The following is a 25,532-nucleotide window of genomic DNA, read 5'->3' as shown; positions in this document are numbered from 1 at the left end:
ATAGGGTGGCGTATGTGTATTGACTACAGAAGGCTCAATACAGCCACCAAAAAGAATCATTTTCCTTTACCATTCATAGACCAGATGCAAGAGAGACTAGCAGGTCATGATTACGACTGCTTTTTGGATGGCTATTCAGGTTACAACCAAATTGCAGTAGATCCCCAGGATAAAGAGAAAACAGCATTCACATGTCCATCTGGAGTATTCGCCTACAGAAGGATGCCATCTGGTCTTGCAATGCACCTGTAACCTTTCAGAGATGCATGCTCTCTATCTTCTCTGATATGGTAGAGAAATTTCTGGAAGTCTTCATGGATGACTTCTCAGTATTTGGAGACTCATTTAGCTCCTGTCTTAACCATCTAGCACTTGTTCTGAAAAGGTGACAAGAGACTAACCTGGTTTTAAACTAGGAGAAATGTCACTTTATGGTGACTGAAGGAATTTTCCTTAGGCACAAAATTTCAAACAAGGGAATAGAGGTGGATCAAGCTAAGGTAGAGGTAATTGAAAAATTACCACCACCTGCCAATGTTAAGGCAATAAGAAGCTTTATGGGGCATGCATGATTCTATAAGAGGTTTATAAAGGATTTTTCGAAAATTGCAAAGCCTCTGAGCAAACTGTTAGCTGCTGACACACCATTTGTCTTTGACACAGAGTGTCTGTAGGCCTTTGAGACTCTGAAAGCTAAACTGGTCATAGCACCAGTCATTTCTACACCAGATTGGACATTACCATTCGAACTAATGTGTGATGCCAGTGACCATGCCATTGGTGTAGTATTAGGATAGAGGCATGACAAGCTTCTGTATGTCATTTATTATGCTAGCCATGTTCTAAATGACGCACAGAAGAATTACCCAACCATAGAAAAGGAGTTGCTTGCAGTGTGGTTTATGCTATTGACAAGTTCAAATCTTATTTAGTAGGGACAAAAGTGATTGTGTACACTGACCATGCTGCTCTGAAATATCTTCTCACAAAGCAGGATTCAAAACCCAAACTCATAAGATGGGGCTTTTGTAAGAGTTTGTTATAGAAATAAGAGACAGAAAAGGGATAGAGAACCAAGTGGCTGACCACCTGTCCCGGATAGAACCAGTAGCAAGAGCATCCCTCCCTCCTACTGAGATCTCTGAAACCGTTTTAGATGAGCAATTGTTTGCCATTCAGGAAGCACCATGGTTTGCAGACATTGCAAACTATAAAGCTGTGAGATTCATACCCAAAGAGTACAGTAGGCAGCAAACAAAAAAGTTGGTTGCTGATGCAAAGTACTACTTGTGGGATGAACCATACCTCTTTAAGAGGTGTGAAGACGGAATAATCCATAGATGTGTACCTAGAGAAGAGGCGTAGAAGATCCTATGGCACTACCATGGATCACAATTCGGAGGACATTTTGGAAGTGAGCGAACAGCCACAAGGGTCCTCCAATGTTGCTTCTACTGGCCTACTCTCTATAGTGACTCCCGAGAGTTTGTACATAACTGTGACAGCTGCTAGAGAGCTGGTAATCTTCGTCATGGTTATGCCATGCCTCATCAAGGGATCTTAGAGATTGAGTTGTTTGATGTATGGGGTATTGACTTCATGGGACCTTTTCCACCTTCATATTCAAACACTTATATTCTGGTGGCAGTAGATTATGTATCTAAATAGGTGGAGGCAATTGCAACACCCACTAATGATACTAAAACAGTGATAAAGTTCCTCCAGAAGCATATCTTCAGCAGGTTTGGTGTCCCTAGAGTACTGATCAGTGATGGAGGCACTCATTTCTGCAATAAACAGCTTGACTCTGCTCTGATCCGATATCGAATTAACCACAGAGTGGCAACTCCATATCACCCACAGACAAATGGGAAAGCTGAAGTCTCAAATAGAGAACTAAAACGAATCCTAGAATGGACTGTAAGTACCCGTGGGCATACAGAACCGCATTCAAGACTCCTATAGGAACCTCTCCATACCAGCTTGTGTATGGAAAAGCCTGTCATCTGCCAGTAGAACTGGAACATAAGGCCTACTAGGCAACCAGGTTCCTAAACCTTGATGCTAAGGTAGCTAGAGAGAAGAGATTACTCCAGTTGAATGACCTAAAGGAGTTCAGAATCAATGCTTTCGAAAATACCAAAATTTACAAGGAGAAAGCAAAAAGGTGGCATGACAAAAAGCTGTCATCTAACGTCTTTGAGCCAGGACAGAAGGTTCTACTCTTCAACTCTAGGCTCAGATTATTCCCTAGGAAACTGAAATCTCGGTGGAAGGAACTATATATGATTACAAATGTGTCACCATATGGGTATGTAGAGCTCCAGGATATTGACTCTGACAAAAAGTTCATTGTTAATGGACAGAGAGTCAAGCATTATCTTGAAAGCAATATTGAGCAAGAATGCTCAAGACTGAGACTGGATTAAAGCTCAGTAAAATCCAGTTAAAGACAGTAAAGAAGTGCTTGTTGGGAGGAAACCCAACCATTAGCAGAAATTAGATGTTTATAACAATTATATAAGGTTTGTTAATACATTTTGTTAATACTTTTCCATTCATGTTTGTTAATACATTTCAATGAATAATTCAGAAAAATGAAGGTTCAGAACATAGAGCAGAAGAATCACAGAAAAAAAGAGCTCACAGGCGTTAAAACGCTAGTAAAGAGGCATTTTGGGCGTTAAACGCCAGAATAGGCAGCATTCTGGGCGTCTAACACCAGAAATAGTATCCTCTTAGGCGTTTAGAAAAATGCCCAGTGACAAAGGCTTTCTGGCGTTTAACGCCAGCCAGGTACCCTGGCTGGGCGTTAAACGCCCAAAATGGCCACTAGATGGGCGTTAAACGCCAGAATGGCTATCATTCTGGGTGTTTAACGCCAGAACAGTAGGGGGAGGGGAATTTCGTTCCGAATTAAATTTTTTTCAAATTTTCTTGTTTTAATTCATAATTTTCTGCATAAAAACATTACAAATCTTCACCTTTCAGTCCCTATTTGAAAAAATTCATAATCTTATCAAATCTTTTCAACTCCTTTTCAATTTGTGTTCAAACCATTTTAAAAAAACTCAATTATCTTTCTAATTTCTTTCCAAATCTTTTTTTAATTCATCCATATCATCTTTTATTTCTCAATTGCATCAACAAAAATTCAGATTTCAACTCCTCATATATTTCTTAAATCCTTTCAATTTTAAAATCCTATCTTTTTCATATCATGTTTTATCAATCATATCTTTTTATTTTTTTCTAAAATTTTGAACCCAGTCCCCCCTCCCTTTTAAATGCATGTTCGGCCTTCCTCCTTGAGCCATCTTTCGAATCCTTCTCTCCTTCTATTCCTTTTTTTTCTTTTCTTTTGCTTGAAGAGAAGCAAAGATTTAAGTTTGGTGTGTTTTTCCATGATTGCTGACTATGATCATGGCTCCTAAAGGAAAACAAACCACTCCAAGAGGCAAGAAAGAAAATAATCCAAAACCACAATGGATACATGAGAGGTTCTACACCAAAGAACATGCAGACCATTACTTCAAAATTGTGGGCAGAAGATCAGTGATCCCGGAAGTTAAATTTGATCTGAAAGAAGACGAATATCCGGAGATCCAAGAACAGATTTGAAATAGAGGCTGAGAAGTCCTAGCTAATCCTGAGGCGCTTATGGGAAGAAACATGGTCCATGAATTCTATGCAAATCTGTGGCTGACAGATAAGTAAAGATTAGAAGGAAATGCCTTCCACACCTTTCGGACTATGGTCAGGGGGAAGATTATTTACTTCCACCTTGATAAAGTGAGAGAAGTCCTTAAACTTCCTCAACTACAAGATGATCCAGAATCCTTTAATAGGAGAATGGTTAAGGATAAAAGGCTGGATCAAGTTCTAGAAGATATATGCATCCCTGGAACCAAGTGGATAACCAACACAAAAGGTGTCCCAAACCAACTGAAGAGAGGAGATCTCAAACCAGTTGCTAGGGGCTGGCTGGATTTCATTTGGCGTTCTATTCTTTCCACCAGTAACCGCTCTGAAGTCACTATCAAGGGGACAGTGATGATTCACTGTATTATGCTGGGAAAACAGGTGGATGTTCATCAGCTAATTCCTTGTGAAATTTACACATTTGCACACAAGGAATCCACTGAAGCCAAGTTGGCTACCCAAGCTTGATCAGTCTGTTATGTAAAGATGCTAGGGTGAAGATAGGTGTGGACGAGTATATCCCAATTGAATTCCCAATCACCAAAAAGGTAATGGATGGACCTCAAGTTCAAGACAACCTCAGCAAGAGGAGGGCGCATGAACTCCTTCCAGAAATTTCTAACTTTGACTATTGGGCCCACTTAGAATCATCTATCACCAAGTTGCAAGAAGCTATGGATCAACTAAAAAAAGAGCAGCAGAATTAGAACAGCATGCTTTGCAAATTGCTCAATGAACAAGAGCAGCAAGGGCGTGAGCTACAGGAGCTGAAGCGCTAGAAGCTATCCCTTGAAGCGCCAGGCATCCCACAGATTGAAGGAGTGCCTATCTCCCAAAATCAAGGTTGTTGAGTCCTAACTTTGTGATAACTTCTGTTATTAGGGACCTATATTAGGATTGCATGAGCATTAGTATTAGAATTGCATGAGCATTAGTATTATTTTTATCAATTTGGGTATAATTTATTTTTTTTTATCATTATCAAACATGAATAAAATAGTAGATTTTTTTAGAAGAGTAAGGGTGCAAATATCTCAAGTATATAATAAGAAAAATTCAAATTATTTATATGTGGTGGCATTGTTTTAGCTCTCTGAATGAATGCATAAACAGTGCATAATTTTTTTTACTGAAATTTAAGTAATGTTTGGCTCTTGAAAGAAGGAGGTAAACAGAGAAATGTTATTGATAATCTGAAAAATCATAAAATTGATTCTTGAAGCAAGAAAAAGCGGTGAAAAATACAAAGCTTGCGAAAAAAAATAAAAAAGGCAAAAAATAAAGAAAAATAAAAAGCAAGTAGAAAAATCCAATAGCCCTTTAAACCAAAATGCAAGGGTAAAAAGGATCCAAGGCTTTGAGCATTAATGGATAGGAGGGCCCAAGGGAATAAAATCCTGGCTTAAGCGGCTAAATCAAGCTGTCACTAACCATGTGCTTGTGTCATGAGGGTCCAAGTGAAAAGCTTGAGACTGAGTGGTTAAAGTCGTGATCCAAAGCAAAAGAGTGTGCTTAAGAACTCTGGGCACCTCTAACTGGAGATTCTAGCAAAGCTAAGTCACAATCTGAAAAGGTTCACCTAGTTTTGTGTCTGTGGCATTTATGTATCTGGTGGTAATATTGGAAAACAAGATGCTTAGGGTCACGGCCAAGACTCATAAAGTAGCTGTGTTAAAGAATCAACACACTAAACTAGGAGAATCAATAACACTATCTGCATGATGAGTTCTGAAAGAAGCCAATCATTCTGAGTTTCAGGGGATAAAATGAGATGCCAAAACTATTCAGAGGCAAAAAGTTATAAGCTCCGCTCATCTAATTTGAATTTGAGCTGCATTGAAGACTCTGAGATTTTATTACACCATAATCTTCTTTTTATCCTATTTTATTTGTTTAGTTTCTTGGGGACAAACAACAGTTTAAGTTTGGTGCTGTGATGAGTGGATATTTTTTTTGGAAGTGTTTTCATATAGGTTTTAGCATGTTTTATTCACTTTTTGTTATATTTTTATTAATTTTTATTTAAAAATCACATTTCTGGACTTCACTATGGGTTTGTATATTTTTCTATAATTTCAGGTATTTTCTGGCTAAAATTGAGGGGCCTGAGCAAAAATCTGATTCAGAGGCTGAGAAAGGACTGCAGATGCTGTTGGATTCTGACCCTCATGCACCCGAAATAGATTTTTTGGAGCTATGACAAACCCCAATTGTAGGGTTTATCTTGTGCTTGATTTAGGGGATTTTATAACCTTTTACCCACATTTATCCATTGAAATAGCATGGTTTTATAACTTCTCCTTTAATTGTGCTTAAGAGTGAAAACATGTTTTTTAGGACTTAAAATAGCTAAATCTAATTCTCCTTAATTCCATTAGATGCCTTGATATGTTTGCTAAGTGATTTCAAATTTAGGAGGCAAGGATTGGACCAAGGGAATGAAGGAAAAGCATGTAGAAATGGAGAACTCATGAAGAAATAAAGGAAACGCAAAAGTTGTCAAGCCGACTTCTTCGCACTTAATCGACCATAACTTGAGCTACAAAGGTCCAAATGATGCGGTTCTAGTTGGGTTGGAAAGCTAACATCCGGAGCTTCGAAATGATATAAAATTTGCGATAGTTGCTATACGTATAAGGATGTGTATGTGCACTGTACGTGTATGCGCCGTTGGTGCACATGATTCACTTCATGCAAACTCGTGGCTAGCGAATTTACAAGCCTTGTGGGCCCAATCCAACTCATTTCTGATCCTATTTAAGCCAAGGATTGAAGAGGGATGGACATGTTAGTTACCATTAGTTTAGTTTAGCTTAGTTTAGTAGTTAGAGTTAGTTTCTAGAGAGAGAAGCTCTCACTTCTCTCTAAGACTAGGATTAGGATTAAGCTTAGTTCTTAGATCTAGATTTTAATTCATCTTCTTCTACTTATATCTTCTCAATTCCTTGTTGTTACATTCATTCTTCTTCCATTCTTTAGTTGTAATCTCTTTTATGTTGTTCTTGTGTTTTGTTGTAGATCTACTTTTATTTCTTCTACTCTCTTTCAATTCAATCAAGGTAATTCATAATAATTGTGTTTCTTTTGATTGTTGTTGTTAATTCCTTTCAATAATTGTTGTTAGATTCTATTCTTGTTATCAATTTACTATGCTTTTCTTTTGTACCTTCCAAGTGTTTGATGAAATGCTTGGTTGGATTTTAGTGTAGGTTTTGTTCCTCTTGGCCTAGGTAGAGTAATTAGTGACTCTTGAGTTATCTAATTCCTTTGTTGATTGATAATTAGAAGTTGCTAATTGATTTGAATGCCTTTAAAGCTAGTTTTTCCTTTAGGAGTTGATTAGTACTTGAGGAATCAAATTGATTCATCCACTTGACTTTCCTCCATAGTTAGAGGTTAACTAAGTGGAAGTAATGGACAATTTGTTATCAATTGAGGAGGATAACTAGGATAGGACTTCTAGTTCTCATATCTTGTCAAGAGCTTTGTTAGTTGTTAGTTTATTTTCTTTGCCATTTATATTTCTTGTCTAAAATCTCAAAAACCCCAAAATAACTCACAACCAATAACAAGACACTTTATTGTAATTCCTAGGAAGAACGACCCGAGGTTTAATACTTCGGTTTATAAATTTAGGGGTTTGTTTTATTGACAAACAATCTTTTGTATGAAAGGATTATTGGTGGACGAAATTGTGATCACTACAACTCAAATAATCCAAAAACTTGGTGTTCAACACCAAGGCATAAACACAACTTCGCACAACTAACCAGCAAGTGTACTGGGTCGTCCAAGTAATAAACCTTACGCGAGTAAGGGTCGATCCCACAGAGATTGTTGGTATGAAGCAAGCTATGGTCTCCTTGTAAATCTTAGTCAGGCAAACTCAAATGGATATGGGTGATATACGAATAAAATATAAAGATAAAGATAGAGATACTTATGTAATTCATTGGTGGGAATTTCAGATAAGCGCATGAAGATGCTGTGTCCCTTCCGTCTCTCTGCTTTCCGACTATCTTCATCCAATCCTTCTTACTCCTATCCATGGCAAGCTTATGCAAGGGTTTCACCGTTGTTAGTGGCTACCTCCCATCCTCTCAGTAGAAATGTTCAACGCACCCTGTCACGGCACGGCTATCCATCTGTCGATTCTCAATCAGGCCGGAATAGAATCCAGTGATTCTTTTGCGTCTGTCACTAACGCCCAACCCTCAGGAGTTTGAAGCTCGTCACAGTCATTCAATCATTGAATCCTACTCAGAATACCACAAACAAGGTTAGACCTTCCGGATTCTCTTGAATGCCGCCATCAGTTCTAGCCTATACCACGAAGACTCTGATCGCACGGAATGGCTGGCTCGGTTGTCAGGCGAGCGCTCGGTTGTCAGGCGATCAACCATGCGTCGTGTATCAGGAATCCAAGAGATATCCACCCAATCTAAGGTAGAACGAAGGTGGTTGTCAGGCACACGTTCATAGGTGAGAATGATGATGAGTGTCATGGATCATCACATTCATCAAGTTGAAGAACAAGTGATATCTTAGAACAAGAACAAGCGGAATTGAATAGAAGAACAATAGTAATTGCATTAATACTCGAGGTACAGCAGAGCTCCACACCTTAATCTATGGTGTGTAGAAACTCCACCGTTGAAAATACATAAGAACAAGGTCTAGGCATGACCGAATGGCCAGCCTCCCAATGATCTAAGATAGCATCAAAACAAAGATAACTACCCCGATCTCTAAATACGATAGTAAAAGGTCCTACTTATAGAGAACTAGTAGCCTAGGGTTTACAAAGATGAGTAAATGACATAAAAATCCACTTCCGGGCCCACTTGATGTGTGCTTGGGCTGAGCATCGAAGCATTTTCGTGTAGAGACTCTTCTTGGAGTTAAACGCCAGCTTTTATGCCAGTTTGGGCGTTTAACTCCCATCCTTGTGCCAGTTCCGGCGTTTAACGCTGGGAATTCTGAGGGTGACTTTGAATGCCGGTTTGGGCCATCAAATCTTGGGCAAAGTATGGACTATCATATATTGCGGGAAAGCCCAGGATGTCTACTTTCCAACGCCGTTGAGATCGCACCAATTGGGCTTCTGTAGCTCCAGAAAATCCACTTCGAGTGCAGGGAGGTCAGAATCCAACAGCATCTGCAGTCCTTTTTAGTCTCTGAATCAGATTTTTGCTCAGGTCCCTCAATTTCAGCCAGAAAATACCTGAAATCACAGAAAAACACACAAACTCATAGTAAAGTCCAGAAAAGTGAATTTTAACTAAAAACTAATAAAAATATACTAAAAACTAACTAGATCATACTAAAAACATACTAAAAACAATGCCAAAAAGCGTACAAATTATCCGCTCATCACAACACCAAACTTAAATTGTTGATTGTCGTCAAGCAACTAAAAATCAAATAAGATAAAAAGAAGAGAATATGCAATGAATTCCAAAAACATCTATGAAGATCAGTATTAATTAGATGAGCAGGGCTTCTAGCTTTTTGCCTCTGAACAGTTTTGGCATCTTACTCTATCCTTTGAAATTCAGAATGATTGGCTTCTTTAGGAACTCAGAATCCAGATAGTGTCATTGATTCTCCTAGTTAAGTATGATGATTCTTGAACACAGCTACTTATTGAGTCTTGGCCGTGGCCCAAAGCACTCTGTCTTCCAGTATTACCACCGGATACATACATGCCACAGACACATAATTGGGTGAACCTTTTCAGATTGTGACTCAGCTTTGCTAGAGTCCCCAATTAGAGGTGTCCAGGGTTCTTAAGCACACTCTTTTTGCCTTTGATCACAACTTTAACCACTCAGTCTCAAGCTTTTCACTTGGACCTTAATGACACAAGCACATGGTTAGGGACAGCTTGATTTAGCCGCTTAGGCCAGGATTTTATTCCTTTGGGCCCTTCTATCCATTAATGCTCAAAGCCTTGGATCCTTTTTATCCTTGTCTTTTGGTTTAAAGGGCTATTGGCTTTTTGTGCTTGCTTTTTCTTTTTCTTCCTTTATTTTTTTTGCCATTTTTTTCGCAAGCTTTTTCCTTTTCACTGCTTTTTCTTGCTTCAAGAATCAATTTTATGATTTTTCAGATTATCAATAACATTTCTCTTTTTTTATTATTCTTTCAAGAGTCAACAATTTTAACATTCATAAACTCCACTATCAAAAAATATGCACTGTTCAAGCATTCATTCAGAAATCAAAAAGTATTGCCACCACATCAAAATAATTAAAATAATTTCAAGATAAAATTTGAAATTCATGTACTTCTTGTTCTTTTGTAATTAGGAACATTTTTCATTTAAGAAATGTGAAGGATTCATAGCACATTCATAGCTTCAAGGCATAGACACTAGACACTAATGATCATGTAATAAAGGCACAAACATAGACAAAACATAAAGCATAAGAAACCGAAAAACAGAAAAAAAAGAACAAGGAAATTAAAGAACAGGTCCACCTTAGTGATGGCGGCTAGTTCTTCCTCTTGAAGATCCTATGGAGTGCTAAAGCTCCTCAATATCTCTTCCTTGCCTTTGTTGCTCCTCCCTCATGGCACTTTGGTCTTCTCTGATTTTATAGTGGATAATAGAGTGCTCTTGGTACTCCATCCTTAGTGCTTTTGGTGTTCCTTCCTCTTTCTAATGATGGGTTTTTGAGATGAATCTCTTCATCTCCCATGAGTCGGAGTTGGAAGCAACTGCCTTCCCTTTCCTCTTCTTAGAGGTTTCTCCGGTCTTAGGTGTCATTTAATGGTTATGGAAAAACAAAAAGCAATGCTTTTTCCACACCAAACATAAAAGGTTGCTCATCCTCGAGCAAAAGAAGAAAGAAATAAGGAGAAGAAGAAGAAATGGAGGAGATGGTGGTGTGTGAAGGGTTCGGCCATGTGGGGTTGGGAGTGTTTTGGGAGGGTAATGGTTTGAATTTGAGTGAGTAGGTGTAGATGGGAAATAGTGGATGGATGTGAGTGATGAAGAGGGTGTTATGGAAAGGTGTGAAGAAGGGGGAGAGTGAGTTGGGGTAGGTAGGGATCCTGTGGGGTCCACAGATCCTGAGGTGTCAAGGAGTTCTCATCCCTGCACCTTTCTTGCATTCAAACGCCCTCTGTGTGGCATTTCTAGCGTTAAACGCCAGTCTGCTACCCTTTTCTGGCGTTTAAACGCCAGTCTGCCTGCCATTTCTAGCATTTAACGCCCAGAATGGTGCCAGACTGGGCGTTTAAACGCCTATTTTCCTTCCTTTACTGGCGTTTAAATGCTAGTTTGCCTGCCAATTATGGCATTTAACGCCTAGAATGGTGCCAGGCTGGGCGTTAAATGCCCATTTTGGTATCCTTATTGGCGTTTAAACGCCAGTAAGCTCGTCCTCTAGGGTGTGCTATTTTTTATGCTATTTTTGATTTTGCTTTAATTTTTGCAGTTGCTTTTGTGACTCCACATGATCGTCATCCTAAAGAAAACATAAAATAACAATAGAAAACAAAATGAAAGAGTAATTAATATAGATAAGTAAAATTGGGTTGCCTCCCAATAAGCGCTTCTTTAATGTCAATAGCTTAATAGGAAGCTCTTACAGAGCTTCACAGATGCTCAGAGCATGATTGTGGCCTCCCAACACCAAACTTAGAGTTTGGATGTGGGGGCTTTGCTTGACTTTGCATGGAGAGAGTTGGATGAAGCTTTTCATGCTTCTTCTTCATGTTTACAGAGGAAAATCCTTGAGCCTTAAACACAAGATAGTCCTCATTCACTTGAAGGACTAACTCTCCTTTGTCTACATCAATCACAACTTTTGCTATGGCTAGGAAGGGTATTCCAAGGATGATGGATTCATCCTCATCCTTCCCAATGTCTAGGATTATGAAGTCAGCAGGGATGTAAAGGCCTTCAACCTTCACTAAGACATCCTCTACAAGTCCATATGCCTTTTTCATCGATCTGTCTGCAATCTCCAATGAGATTCTTGCAGCTTGTACCTCAGAGATTCTTTATTTCTCCATTACAGAGAGTGGCATGATGTTTACACTGGACCCTAGGTCACACAGAGCCTTCTCAAAGGTCATGGTGCCTATGTTGCAAGGTATTAAGAACCTTCCGGGATCCTCTTTCTTCTGAGGTAACCTCAGTTGAACCAATACATTTAGTTCACTGATGAGCAATGGAGGTTCATCCTCCCAAGTCTCATTACCAAATAATTTGGCATTCAGCTTCATGATTGCTCCTAGATACTGAGCAACTTGCTCTTCAGTAATAACTTCATCTTCTTCAAAGGAAGAATATTCATCAGAGCTCATGAATGGTAATAGAAAGTTCAGTAGAATCTCTATGGTCTTTAGATGAGCCTCAGACTCCTTTGGTTCCTCAATAAGGAACTCCTTGTTAGCCAGTGGACATCCCATGAGGTCTTCCTCACTGGGAATCACTGCCTTTCCCCCTCTATAAGTTCGGCCATGTTGGACGTGTAGATGACCTTGCACTCTCTTTTTGGATTCTCTTCTGTATTGCTTGGGAGAGTACTAGGAGGGGTTTCAGTAACTCTTTTACTCAGCTGACCCACTTGTGCCTCCAAATTTCTGATGGAGGACCATGCCTCAATCATGAAACTGAGATTGGTCTTAAATAGATCAGAGACTATATTTGCTAAGCCAGAGAGGCTCTGTTCAGAATTCTTTGTCTGTTGCTGAGAAGATGATGGAAAAGGTTTGTTATTGCCAAACCTATTTCTCCCACCATTATTATTATTGAAGCCTTGTTGAAACTTCTGTTGATCATTCCATGAGAAATTTGGATGATTCCTCCATGAAGGATTATAGGTGTTTCCATAGGATTCTCCCATGTAATTCACCTCTTCCATTGCAGGATTCTCAGGGTCATAAGCCTCTCCTTCAGAAGAGGCTTCTTTAACACTGCTGGATGCAGCTTACAATCAAGTCAGATTCTGAGAAATCATATTGACTTGGTGAGTCAATATTTTGTTCTGAGCCAATACGGCATTCAGAGTATCAATCTCAAGAACTCCTTTTTTTCTGAGTCACCCCATTATTCACAAGATTCTTTTCAGAAGTGTACATGAACTGGTTATTTGCAACCATCTCAATGAGTTCCTGGGCTTCTACATGTGTTTTCAGATGAAGGGATCCACCAGCAAAATGATCCAATGACATTTTTGATATTTCAGACAGACCATCATAGAATATGCATATGATGCTCCATTCTAGAAACATGTCAGAATGACACCTTTTGGTTAATTGCTTGTATCTTTCCCAAGCTTCATAGAGGGATTCACCTTCCTTCTGTCTGAAGGTTTGGACGTCCACTCTGAGCTTACTCATCTTTTGAGGTGGAAAGAATTTGGTCAAGAAAGCATTGACCAGCTTGTTCCAAGAGTTCAGGCTATCTCTAGGTTGTGAGTCCAACCATGTTATAGCTCTGTCTCTTACAGCAAAGGGGGAAAGCATAAGTCTGTAGACCTCGAGATCAACCCCATTGGTCTTAACAGTATCACAGATCTGCAAGAATTCAGATAAGAACTGATGAGGATCTTCTGATGGAAGTCCATGAAACTTGCAGTTTTGCTGTATTAGAGAAACTAATTGAGGCTTAAGCTCAAAGTTGTTTGCTCCAATGGCAAGAATTGAGATGCTTCTTCCATAGAAGATGAAAGTTGGTGCAGCATAGTCACCAAGCATCTTTCTTGCATCTTTGGCATTGTTATTATTTTCGGCTGCCATGTCTTCTTCTTTTCCGAAAATTTCTGTCAGGTCCTCTCCAGAGAGTTGTGCTTTAGCTTCTCTTAGCTTCCTCTTCAGAATCCTTTCAGGTTCAGGATCAGCTTCAACAAGAATATCTTTATCCCTGCTCCTGCTCATATGAAAAAGAAGAGGAATCCTCTATGTCACAGTATTGAGATTCCTTTATGTGAGTAGAATAAGAAAAGAAGAGAAGAATGAGGTAGAGAGAAAATAAAGAGAATTCAAACACAGAGAGGGAAAGAGGGTTCGAATTTTAAGAAGGAGAGAAGTGTTAGTAAATAAATAAATAAATAGAAACAGATAAGAAGAAAAATTAAAAAATATTAAAAGAAATAAAATTAGAATTTAAAACAATTAGTTAATTAAAAAAGTTTTTGAAAAAGTTGTTAGTGGTTTTTGAAAATTAGAGAGAGCAAAGTAGTTAATTGGAAAAGATTTGAAAATAAATTTTTAAAAGATAAGAAGTTAGAAAAAGATTTTGAAATTAAGTTTTAAAAAAGATATGATTGAAATCTATTTTGAAAAAGATTTAAAAAAGAAATTTAAAAAGATTTGATTTTGAAAATTGAAGTTGATGACTTGACTAACAAGAAACTAAAAGATATGATTCTAGAATTTAAAGATTGAACCTTTCTTAACAAGAAAGTAACAAACTTGAAATTTTTTTAATCAAATCCTTAATTGTTAGCAAGGTTTTCGAAAATATGAAATAAAAATAAGAAAAAAAATTTGAAAATCAATTTTTAAAATTTTCAAAAATATTAAGAAGACAAATGAAAAAGATTTGATTTTTGAAAAAGATTTGAAAAGATTGAATTTTTAAATTGAAATTTTAACTTGACTAACAAGAAACAACTAAATTTTAAAATTTTTTGACTAAGTCAACCCAAAATTTCTAAATTTATGAGTGAAATAAGGAAAATATTTTTTTTATTTTTTGAATTTTAAAGAAGAAAGAGAAAAACAACAAAATGACTCAAGACATGAAAAGTTAAAATCAAAACCAATGAGGCATGCAAGAACACTTTAAATGTCAAGATGAACACCAAGAACACCTTGAAGATTATGATGAACATCAAGAACATATTTTTGAAAAATTTTTTAGAAAAGAAACAGATGCAAGACACCAAACTTAAAAATTTTTAAACTTTTGACTCTAAAAATTCGAAAATGCATATGAAAAACAAAAAAAGACACAAAACAAGAAAATCACCAAGATCAACTTAAAGATCATGAAGAACATAATGCATGAATTTTTGAAAAATGCTAGAAAAATAAAAAACATGCAATTGACACTAGACTCGAACAAGAAACAAAAACTTTTTTGATTTTATGATTTTATTAAATATTTTTTTGTGAAAAATTTTTGGAAAACGAAAAAGAAGAAAAAATTTTTGAAAGATATTTTGAAAACTTTTTGAAAATAAAATAAAGGTTGAAACAAGAAGAAAATTACCTAATCTAAGCAACAAGATGAACCGTCAGTTGTCTAAACTCGAACAATGCCCGGCAACGGCGCCAAAAACTTGGTACGCGGAATCGTGATTTCGCACTTTTCTCACAACTCTGCGCAGTTGACCAGCAAGTGCATTGGGTCATCCAAGTAATACCTTACGTGAGTAAGGGTCGATCCCACGGAGATTGACGGCTTGAAGCAAGCTATGGTCATCTTGTAAATCTCAGTCTGGCAGATTCAAATGGTTATGAGATTTTGATAATAAAAAGATAAATAAAACATAAAATAAAATAAGTTACTTATGTAGTTTCTTGGTGGGAATTTTCAGATAAGCGTTTAGAGATGCTTTGTTTCCTCTGAACCTCTGTTTTCCTATTGTCCTCATCCAATCATGCGTACTCCCTTCCATGGCAAGCTGTATATTGGTGGATCACCATCGTCAATGGCTACCATCCGTTCTCTCAGTGAAACATGTCCTCTACGATTTCCCGCATGGCTAATCAGTTGTCGGTTCTCGATCGTGTCGGAATAGAATACATTTATTCTTTTGCACACTGTCACTGTGCCCAACAGTCACGAGTTTGAAGCTCGTCACAGTCATCCCATCCCAGATCCTACTCGGAATACCATAGACAAGGTTTAGACTTTCCGGATCTCAAGAATGCTACCAATTGATTCTAGCTTATACCACAAAAGTTCTAACGTCACAGATTTGAACGCTCTGTTGTCAGGAGAGGTGATTCAGATCCGTGGTTCAGAGACCAAAGAGAGTATACTCCAGCTGTCATCCAATGACTACGTTGAACATCTTGTAGACTGCTTTGTGGTTGTCAGGCACGCGGATCTTGGCTACGCGAGTAACGAAGATTGGGTGATTGTCACGGATCACCCCTTCATTCTGATTTAACTAAATTAAGTACAAGAGTATATCTTGGAGGAGAAGTAGGCGTGAATTTAATAGAAAAATAATAGTACTTGCATTAATACTTGAGGAATAGCAGAGTTTCTTACCTTAATCTATGAGGTGTAGAAACTCTACCGTTGAAAATACATAAGAACAAGGTCTAGGCATGGCCGAATGGCCAGCCTCCCAAATGGCATAATACAATCAAAATAGGGTTCAAAGACCTGATCTAAGAATCAAGGAATGGTCCAAAGATGTGAATACAATAGTAAAAAGTGCTATTTATACTAAACTAGTAAACTAGGATTATAGAAAATGAGTAGATAGTGCAGAAATCCACTTCTGGGGCCCACTTGGTGTGTGTTTGGGCTGAGCATTGAAGCTTTCACGTGCATAGGCTCTTCTTGGAGTTCAAACTCCAGTTTTGGTGCCACTTTGGGCGTTTAACTCCAGCTTTGGTGCTAGTTCTAGCATTTTATGCCAGAAAAAGGTCTCTGATGGGCGTTTGGACGCCAGTTTGGGCCATCAAATCTCGGGCAAAGTATGAACCATTAAACATTGCTGGAAAGCCCAAGATGTCTACTTTCCAACACAATTGAGAGTGAGCCAATTGGGTTTCGGTAGCTCCAGAAAATCCACTTCGAGTGCAGGGAGGTTAGAATCCAACAGCATCTGCAGTCCTTTCTCAGCCTCTGAATCAGATTTTTGCTCAAGTCCCTCAATTTCAGCCAGAAAATACCTGAAATCACAGAAAAACACACAAACTCATAGTAAAGTCCAGAAATGTGATTTTTGCATAAAAACTAATAAAAATATACTAAAAAGTAACTAAAACATACTAGAAACTACCTAAAAACAATGCCAAAAGTGTATAAATTATCTGCTCATCATGCACTACCCGGAATCCACCAATTTGACTCTTGGACCAAAATTGATCTTCAAATGTTAAGTTGCACCTTGTGATGAACTTCCCATTCCATTGCCAATTAACATTCTTCCCATCACCATCCACTACTCCAAGAAAGGTTCGAAGTTGACCGTCCGTTTCTAGAACGGCATATTGATGTGGTCCTAGAAACCTTGTTGGAGAATTCTTCACCCACTCAACTTGTACCACTTTCTTCACCTCTTGGCAACTAAAATTTTCCTTGACCTCTTTTAAATCTTCTTCATCATCACTCATGTCAAAAATTGGAGGTCGTGTGAAGTCCACATCAACATCTCCTTCCAAATATACTAGTGGAGACTCATGAAGGTTATCGAAGGAATAACCCAAGTTGGACAAAAAATCTTGGATGATGGAATCCTCTTGATCAATTCCTATCAACTCTTCATTTGCCTTCTTTCGCCATTCATCTCATGACTTGACATATTCTTCTTGATTTTGTACTTTCTCATTCACTCCACACTTGTTACTCGGTTCCATACATTCATCCACTAGAATTTCTTGCTTGTGGCATGAACGCGATGAAGCTAAATGATCCAAAGTCTTTGCTAAGGTAGACATGGCGAGCTCTTGCTTTTTCCGGAACTCTTGTTATCCTTGAATGAGCATGAGAAGTACGTCTTGTGTGGCTTGATCCATATACGAAGAAGAAGATTGAGGTGATGAAGGTTGACAATCAAGCTCATGAGGGTGGGGATTTGGTTTTGTGTGTAGTGGAGTGATGGTGTGTAAGATTGGTGACAAGAAGGGTAAGTGTTTGGGTTCCGTTGGGGTGCATTGTGGTGATTGTGTGAAAAAGTCATTAAGAAAATATAAACTAAAGCCTACTAACCAGAGCAAACAAACAACCAAAAAGTGCTATTTACACTATTAACATATTTACAACAACCAAAAACATAACACCAATTGCGCATCCCCGGCAACGGCGCCAAAAACTTGATGCGGGAAAATTCGTCAGTAAATAATTCCTTCTCGGTAAAGGAGAGATATAACCTTGTTGCAAGTTTAGCTCTCAACCAACGAGTAATGCCCGATCAAAGTTTAGAATTCTAATTAAAACTGAGAGTAGTTAAACCTCGGGTTGTTCTCCCTAGGAATGCAATTGAAGTGTTACTTCCTTGGTTATGAAGGCAAAAAAAAAGGGGGTTTTCGAGCAAGAAATTAAAGATTAAAAGAACTAAGAAATCAAAGAACTAAGTAATAATAAAAATTGTAATTAATGCAAGTAAAAGGAAACAAGATCAAAAATAGTGAAAATGCATAAAAAGGGGGCCTTGATCAACCCCAACCATCGAGGGGTAAGTCAAGCAAGCATAATTGACCTTAATCCATAAGTCATAACCAACTTACCAAACTAGTTGACAAAAGGCTAGCGTCAATGGAAACAAGAGTCAACCAACTACCCAAGAACTACCACTAAATGTCGGACATTGTGACTCTAGTATCCTAGGAACTCAAACCCCAAGTCAAGGTGTGAAAATCTACTCGAAACTCAAAGTTGGCATTTTCACAAATACCTTGTGTGCATAAAAGTAAAGTATGGAAAATTACAAAGAAAAATAGAAAACTATAACCAACTATCAACAAAACCAAATATAAACAAACAATCAAACATAAATGAGGTATGAAACATAAAATTCGTTGATCAAAACTTCAAGAACTCAAAATTGCAAATATAAACAAAGTGCTTGAACCAAGAAGGAAATGAAAATAAAGACAATGTAATTAAGAGAAAATTAGGAGTACTTACAAAAGAGTTGATCAACATCCAAAATTAAAGCTTGCTATAAAATGCTACAATTGAAATTGCATAAACTCTAAGAGAGCAATGCTACACTACTCATACTCCTATGGAAGCTTCCTATACTACTACTACTAAAATAAAAGTGAGCTCCCTTTGCTAGGTATTGATTCTCCCCTTATATAGCACTTCAATTCAGCAATTCAGCCTTCCAAAATGGGCCAAAAGCCCCCAAAATACGAGTTGCACGTGTTTCATTAATGAAATCACGTGTTGGGACCTGTGCGGACGCACAGACATGTGCGTCCGCACACTCGACTGAAAATCCTCCTGTGCGTACGCACGGATACTTGTGCGCACGTGCACATAGAAATCCTCGCTTGTGCGTACGCACGCCGGGTTGTGCGCATGCACACTTCGCTGTGTGTGCTTTTCCTTGTTTTCTTAATGTTTTCTCCATTGTACATGCTTTCTTCCACTTTTTCCCATCCATTCTTGCCTTCAAGGCCAGAAATCACTCACAAACCATATCACTGTATCGAATCACATAAAGTGGGATTAATTTGCTCTATTAAAGCACAAAATTGCATGTTTCCATATTTAGGATCAAATTAGGGATCAAACACAAAAGTATGCTATTTAGGTGCTTAAGTGTGAGATTATATACTAGAATCCATTCAGATCAAAGCAAAATATATCAGAAAATATGGACTCATCAAACTACCTTCCACTTCCACTCCTCAAGCCTCAAGTTCTAGTGCTATTCCTTTACAACCTCTACCCAATCCCAAGGGTCGCATCAATGCCATTACCTTGAGATCCGGAACACAATTGCAAGAAAGGAAGAAAAAGGAATCAAGTCCTATAATAGTAACTCAAGATGTGGAGGGAATTGAGATAGAAGAAGTTGAAGAGGAAGAAGAGACAAGTAGTAGTTGAAGATGAAATCTCCCAACCAACAAATGAAGTCTCCAAAGATGATAAGGCCTTAGAAGAGGAAATTGCTCAACCAATCCCATTTCCAACATTAGCAAGGAAAGCTAGGAAGCGTGTAGAACTTGACCCCAAAATGGTGGAGATGTTCAAGAAAGTTGAGGTAACTATTCCTCTCTTTGATGCTATCCATCAAGTAGCTAAATATGCAAAATTTATCAAGGATTTATGTATGAACAAAGATAGAATCCATTGGTTAGAAACTATTCCATTGGGGAGTTCTATTTCGGCTTTGATGGGAGCATTGCTCAAGAAATGTGATGATCAAACCCCATGCATGGTTACTTGTACCGTAGATGGAGGTCAATTTCTTGATTGTATGTGTGATCTCGGTGCATGCATTAGTATTATGCCTCTTTCCATTTATCATTTATTGAAGCTACCACCGTTGAGGCGGTTGGTGGCTAGGTTTGTCTTAGCGGATAAGAGCATAATAACCATGACGGGTGTGGCGGAAGATGTATTGGTGAACATAAAAGGTTTGGTATTCCCAATTGATTTTTACGTCCTTGAGATGCCATCAAGTGAAGCCGAGAGGACATCATTTATCCTACTTGGGAGGCCATTTTTGAGGACCTCTAGATTCAAGTTGGATTCCCATTTGGGAACCTACTCATTTGAGATAGATGGGAGAGTCGTCAGTTTTAGCTTAGAAGAAGCCATGAAGCACCCACCGGAGAACTATTCCATATTCCGGTGTGACCTAATTGACAACATTGTGGCCGAAGTGCATTATGCAAAGTTAGATGAGAAGCATATGATTGAAGAAGTAAGTGAAGACCCAAGTGAAGTGAACACATTACCCCATCTGGATCCTCTAGAAGTTCAAGTGTCAAGTCAAGGCCAAAAGCTAGAATTGAAGCCACTATCGCCCCACCTAAAATACTCATACCTTGATGAAACCCACAAGTTCCCAGTAATTGTTGCAAGGGAACTCACTCCTCCACAAGAAGAAAAGTTGCTATATGTTTTGAGGAAGAATAAAAGGAAAATATGGTGGAGCTTGGCGGATCTAGTGGGAATAAGCCCCCAAGTATGCGAGCACCGAATATTCCTAGAGGAAGGAGCTAGACCCGTTCGACAACCTCAAAGGCGACTCAATCCTACCATTCTAGAGGTTGTGAAAAAAGAGGTTACCCGATTATTAGAAGTGGACATCATCTACCCCATCTCGGATAATGAATGGGTGAGTCCCATTCAAGTTGTGCCAAAGAAGTCCTGGGTGGCCATAATAAAAAATGAGAGCGGAGAGCTTATAGCGACAAGGGTGCAAAATTCTTGGCAGGTGATGCGTGAGCATCTTTCCTATCTTTTCCTAGTGAATTTGCACTTAAAATTTTGAGTTTAATAAAGAATTAATTATCTTTTAGCCAATATGGATGCTACTTTGAGTCATTTTCAATTTTGTTTATTTTAGGTAGCATTCGGTGGAATTTGATGGAGTTTCTACAACACGAGAATCAAAAGAGATGGCTGCGAGGAGCGACGTGCACGCGTGCTTGACACGTGTGCGTGAATTGGAGGTATCCATGGTGACACGTCCGCGTGACAGACGCACACGTGTGAATTGAGGATTTGCTCAGCGACGCGTCCGCGTGACCGATGCGTCCGCGTGACTTGCGAAAAAGACCAGCGACGCGTCCGCGTGACTGACGTGTACGCGTGACATGCTCTATGTGCAGAAAAATGCAGAAAAATGCTGGGGGCGATTTCTGGGCTGTTTTGACCCAGTTTCCAACCCAGAAAACACAGATTAGAAGCTGCAGAATGGACAAATCAAGTGGTTTCCACCCATCAGCTAAAGACTTGTTAATTAATTCGAATTTAAATTCAAATATGATTTTTAGGAAAAGATATTATTTTTAATTTTAGATAATTAGATTTTAAATTTATGAGGATTAGTTATAAATAAGAATTTAGATGCCATCAGATGGTAACACTGTACATTTTACCAGAATCCTAGTTTTCTTCTCTGAACCATGAGCAACGAATCCTTCATTGTTAAGGTTAGGAGCTCTGTCTATTTGTATGGATTGATTCGTTTGATCTTTCTAATTTAATCCATGTTTTGATTTATATTTCAATAATTGTTTTCGTTCTTTATTTTATGAATATTGGGTGGAACGGATGTATGACCCATGTTCTAATTGAGTTCTTGTAAAACTTGGAAAAGCTCTTTACTTGAACAACAACTTGAAAACATATTATCCTAAATTTCTAATTGTTTGTATTTAACGGGATACGTGACATATAATCACCTTATTTGTGGATAATTAGGATTTTTGTAGCATATAAACTGGAACTTGATCATCACCCTTTAATTGGAATTAATTGACCAAGGAATTGGCAGTTAATGAATTTTAGAGGAGACTAGGAAGGTCTAAGGAATTAGGGTCTAGTCACATATAGTTTGCCATGAATTAAATCTTGCATAATTAAATTAGTTAGTAAGAAAAGTCAATTTGGAAAAATAGATAACTCTGAAACCTTAACTGTTTTCTCAATATTTTATTTCCAACTTATTTATCTGCCTGTCTTTAATATTCTGAATTTACTGTTAATGCTTTTGAACTTCCAAACACTATTTTCTATTTGCCTGACCAAGCCTATCACTCAATAATTAGTGCTTGATCCATCAATCCTCGTGGGATCGACCCTTACTCACGTAAGGTATTACTTAGACGACCCAGCGCACTTGCCGGTTAGTTTGTGGGTTGTAAAATACCGCACCATGTTTTTTGGCATCGTTGTAGTATAGTGGTGAGTATTCCTTCCTGTCACGTGGGTGACCCGGGGATTGACTGTGATTAACAACTATTCGTTATTTGATTGCTTTAATTAGGCGTTTTATTTTTAATTTTATTAAAATCTATTTTTAAAAAAAAAATTCGAAATGTATATATATATATATATATATTGATTTATTTAAATTTTTTTCCTCTTAATTTTTGAAATTAAGTTTGGTGTCCCCGTAGTAATTTTTCTCTAAAAAAAATTTCTGTTTTGTCTTCTTTGCTTTCCTGTTTACCACATGGTGTGTTTAATTCTTTTTGATGTTTTGTGCTAAGGAAAAATAATGGAGAGAGATCACATGGGTTACTACTCACACCCCGAGTAATGATTCATATTATGGTGGATGGAGGAACTATCCAAATTTTGGTTGGCAAAGTCAAAACCAAAGGAACTTCAATACTCCATATTCCAACTATCAAGAGCCACCACCTCCATATTCATATCAAGAACCACCATTTCCATATTTATACCAAAAACCACCACCTCTCTACCCATACCAAGAACAATCCTCTTTTTACACTTATCAAGAACTAGCATCTCCTTCTTATGCATATCCAGAGCCACCATCTCCTTATTCATCTCAAATACCATCAGATCTTGAGCTTCTCATGAAAGAATGCCTACATCATATAAAGACAAGTGTCAAAAATATAGAGAATTATGTGCAGACGATGATCAAGAACCAGGAAAGAGAAAAAGCAAATTTCTTCCCAAGAGATACAATGCAAGATCCTAAAGAAAAAAGTGAGGAAACCAATCAAAGGAGTTTATACTCTAGTGAATTAGAGAACTTTCCACGCTCACATATGGAATAAAAGGAAGATGCACAACCTTCCATGCCCTTGGTAAGCAATGAAGAAGAGATTGAATTAGAAGAAAGCTACCAAGAGGAAGAGGTTGAAATTGAGAAAGCTTGCAAAGAGGTAGAAGAATTCAAAGAAGAAGACAAGGGAGTGGAGCTTGCAAGACCTCTTCCAAAGCCATCACCATCCAATACAACGTTCAAGTGGGTAAAATTCCTATACTTAACCTTTACTTTCCCACTTGAATATGTGCTAATGGAGACAGATGGTCAACTTAAAGCTCTTTGTGGCATTAAGAGTAAGAGGAAGATGATTAGTGGCAAGAGTTGTCAAGAAAGGTTCAATATGGTTGCATGCTCCAAATTGAAGTGTAAGGATTGGTGTAGAGCTCAATTGAATGGATCTAGAAGGTTGTTTGGATGTCTCTGTGAGAATTCAAATTGCTTGCCACTAGGTTGGAACAATGGTGATCCACAAGAAGACGGGTGTAAAAACAAGGTTTGGGACCCTGGAATTTATTCCCATAATCAACACTCTTGGGGCCTTGTCACTTGCTTCAACTTACTCGAAAGCGTTTGGTGCCTAGTTTGGGATCCTGGTGACCATTGGAATTACAAACATTGGTGGAGATTCCTGGATCAATACAAGTACAAGCCACCATGACAAGGATTTCACCACATGTCCAACTTAAGGACTTTAACTAAAAGTGCTTGGTGGGAGACAACCCACCATGGTATGATCATTCCTTTTCATTCTTAGTTATTTTTTGTAGTAGTAGTTTTCTTGCTTATTTGATTTTTATTGAGTTCTCACTAATTTTCTGATCATGCAGCTATTTCAGAACAAAAACCGGATATAAAAAAAAGAGAAGAGGAGCATATGACGTGCAAGCGTCGCTGACGCGTACGCGTCATATGCATATGCGTGAAAAATAAATATGAACAGAGAGTTGCGCAGGAGTGGTGCCAGAATGAAGCCTTTCGCACAAACAAGCCTACGCGTATGCGTACTCCACGCGTGCGCGTCATTCATGATTTTGGCACTCCACGCATACGCGTCATTGATGCGTACGCGTGACCTGCAAAATCGACGTAAAGAAGTGTTTGGGTAGAGAGTTGTGCTGGCTTAGGGCAGGAAGCGTGCTAGAGGCACAAATTTACTCACGCGTATGCGTCCCTGACACGTGCGCGTCATTTGCAAAAATGGTTCTCCATGCGTGCGCGTGCATGACCCGAACGCGTCGTATGAAATTACTGGTTCCCAAGCCACGCAAACAGAGAGTTGTGCGTGTGCACGGCTGGCTTCACGCGAATCGCACAAAACCCATGGCACGCGGACGCGTGCCTGACGCGAACGCGTCATCAAGAAAATCTCGCAACCCACGCGTACGCGTCACCTACGCCGCACAACTACACTTGTTCGCCACGCAGTTTTCACTTTTTCTCTCTCCCAATCCTAATTCTCTCTTGTTCTTTTATCTTTATATTGTTCTTTCCTCTCACTATTTATTTTTATTTTCAGTTCTTCTTTGCTTGAGGATAAGCAAACCTTTAAGTTTGGTGTTGACGCTGCTCTTATGGGTTTTCTGGCACAAAAGGGAGGTGAATCATCTTCACGGAGGAGTACAACCTGAAGAATAAAACGATCACTAGGATAACTAAGGTGGTTGAGTTCCTTTCATATTTTTTCCTCCCCTCTTTTTCTATGATATGTTCCGGTTTTTTGCTATTTTGCTATGTCTGTTGCATGATCCTTTATTAGTGAGAATCCTAGGTCTAGTTTAGTTTTCCCTTAAATGCTTTAATTCTGAAAAGATGTCTCATGTATTACTCACTGAGCTTGAATTCAAATAAAAAAAATACAAAAGTGATGTATTGCATGAGAAATTGAGTTCAATTTTAAGAGTAGTCTTATTTACATAAATGCGGTGGTATTAATTGTAATTTTGAATGCATATTTGAATCAAGGGATGTTGATGTATAAGGAACAGGAATTTAGAGAATTATTATGACTTCTCTAAAATAAACAAAAATTTAATCCTTGAAGCAAAAGAAACAGCAAAAGAACAAAAAAATTAAATAATAAATAAATAAATAATAATAAAAGCAAGGTTCAACGCTCTGAGCATCAATGACTAGGGAGGTAAGACATGATTAAAAGCTCAAAGAGTTGTTTCCTTAGTTATATGCTTGTGGTGTGATTGTGTCAAGTAATCCTTGAGACAGAACACATAGAGTCGAGACCAAGTGTGTTTAACAGAGTATGCCAAAGGCTTTGAGCACAACTATCTGGGAGTAACTGAAAGAAAAATCACGACTCAAAGAAGTCCCCCAGTTAAGTGCTTGTGGTGTTTCTGTGTCAAGTAATCCTTGAGACAAAACATTTAAATTCACAGCTAGGCTCAAGGTGCAAAGCAC

At 38.2% G+C, this 25,532-nt stretch overlaps 1 non-coding gene across 1 annotated transcript; it reads left to right on the top strand.

The window, feature by feature from the left end:
- Window positions 1-12,949: 12,949 nt before the first annotated feature.
- On the top strand, window positions 12,950-13,053 carry LOC112716028 (small nucleolar RNA R71). Its single transcript, XR_003160131.1, has one exon. It is a non-coding gene; the product is annotated as a small nucleolar RNA R71 (small nucleolar RNA).
- The last annotated feature ends 12,479 nt before the right edge of the window (window positions 13,054-25,532 follow it).

This window comes from Arachis hypogaea, chromosome 1 (genome assembly GCF_003086295.3).
Source record: "Arachis hypogaea cultivar Tifrunner chromosome 1, arahy.Tifrunner.gnm2.J5K5, whole genome shotgun sequence".
Taxonomy (NCBI): domain Eukaryota; kingdom Viridiplantae; phylum Streptophyta; class Magnoliopsida; order Fabales; family Fabaceae; genus Arachis; species Arachis hypogaea.
This window is presented reverse-complemented; position numbering and strand designations above follow the sequence as displayed.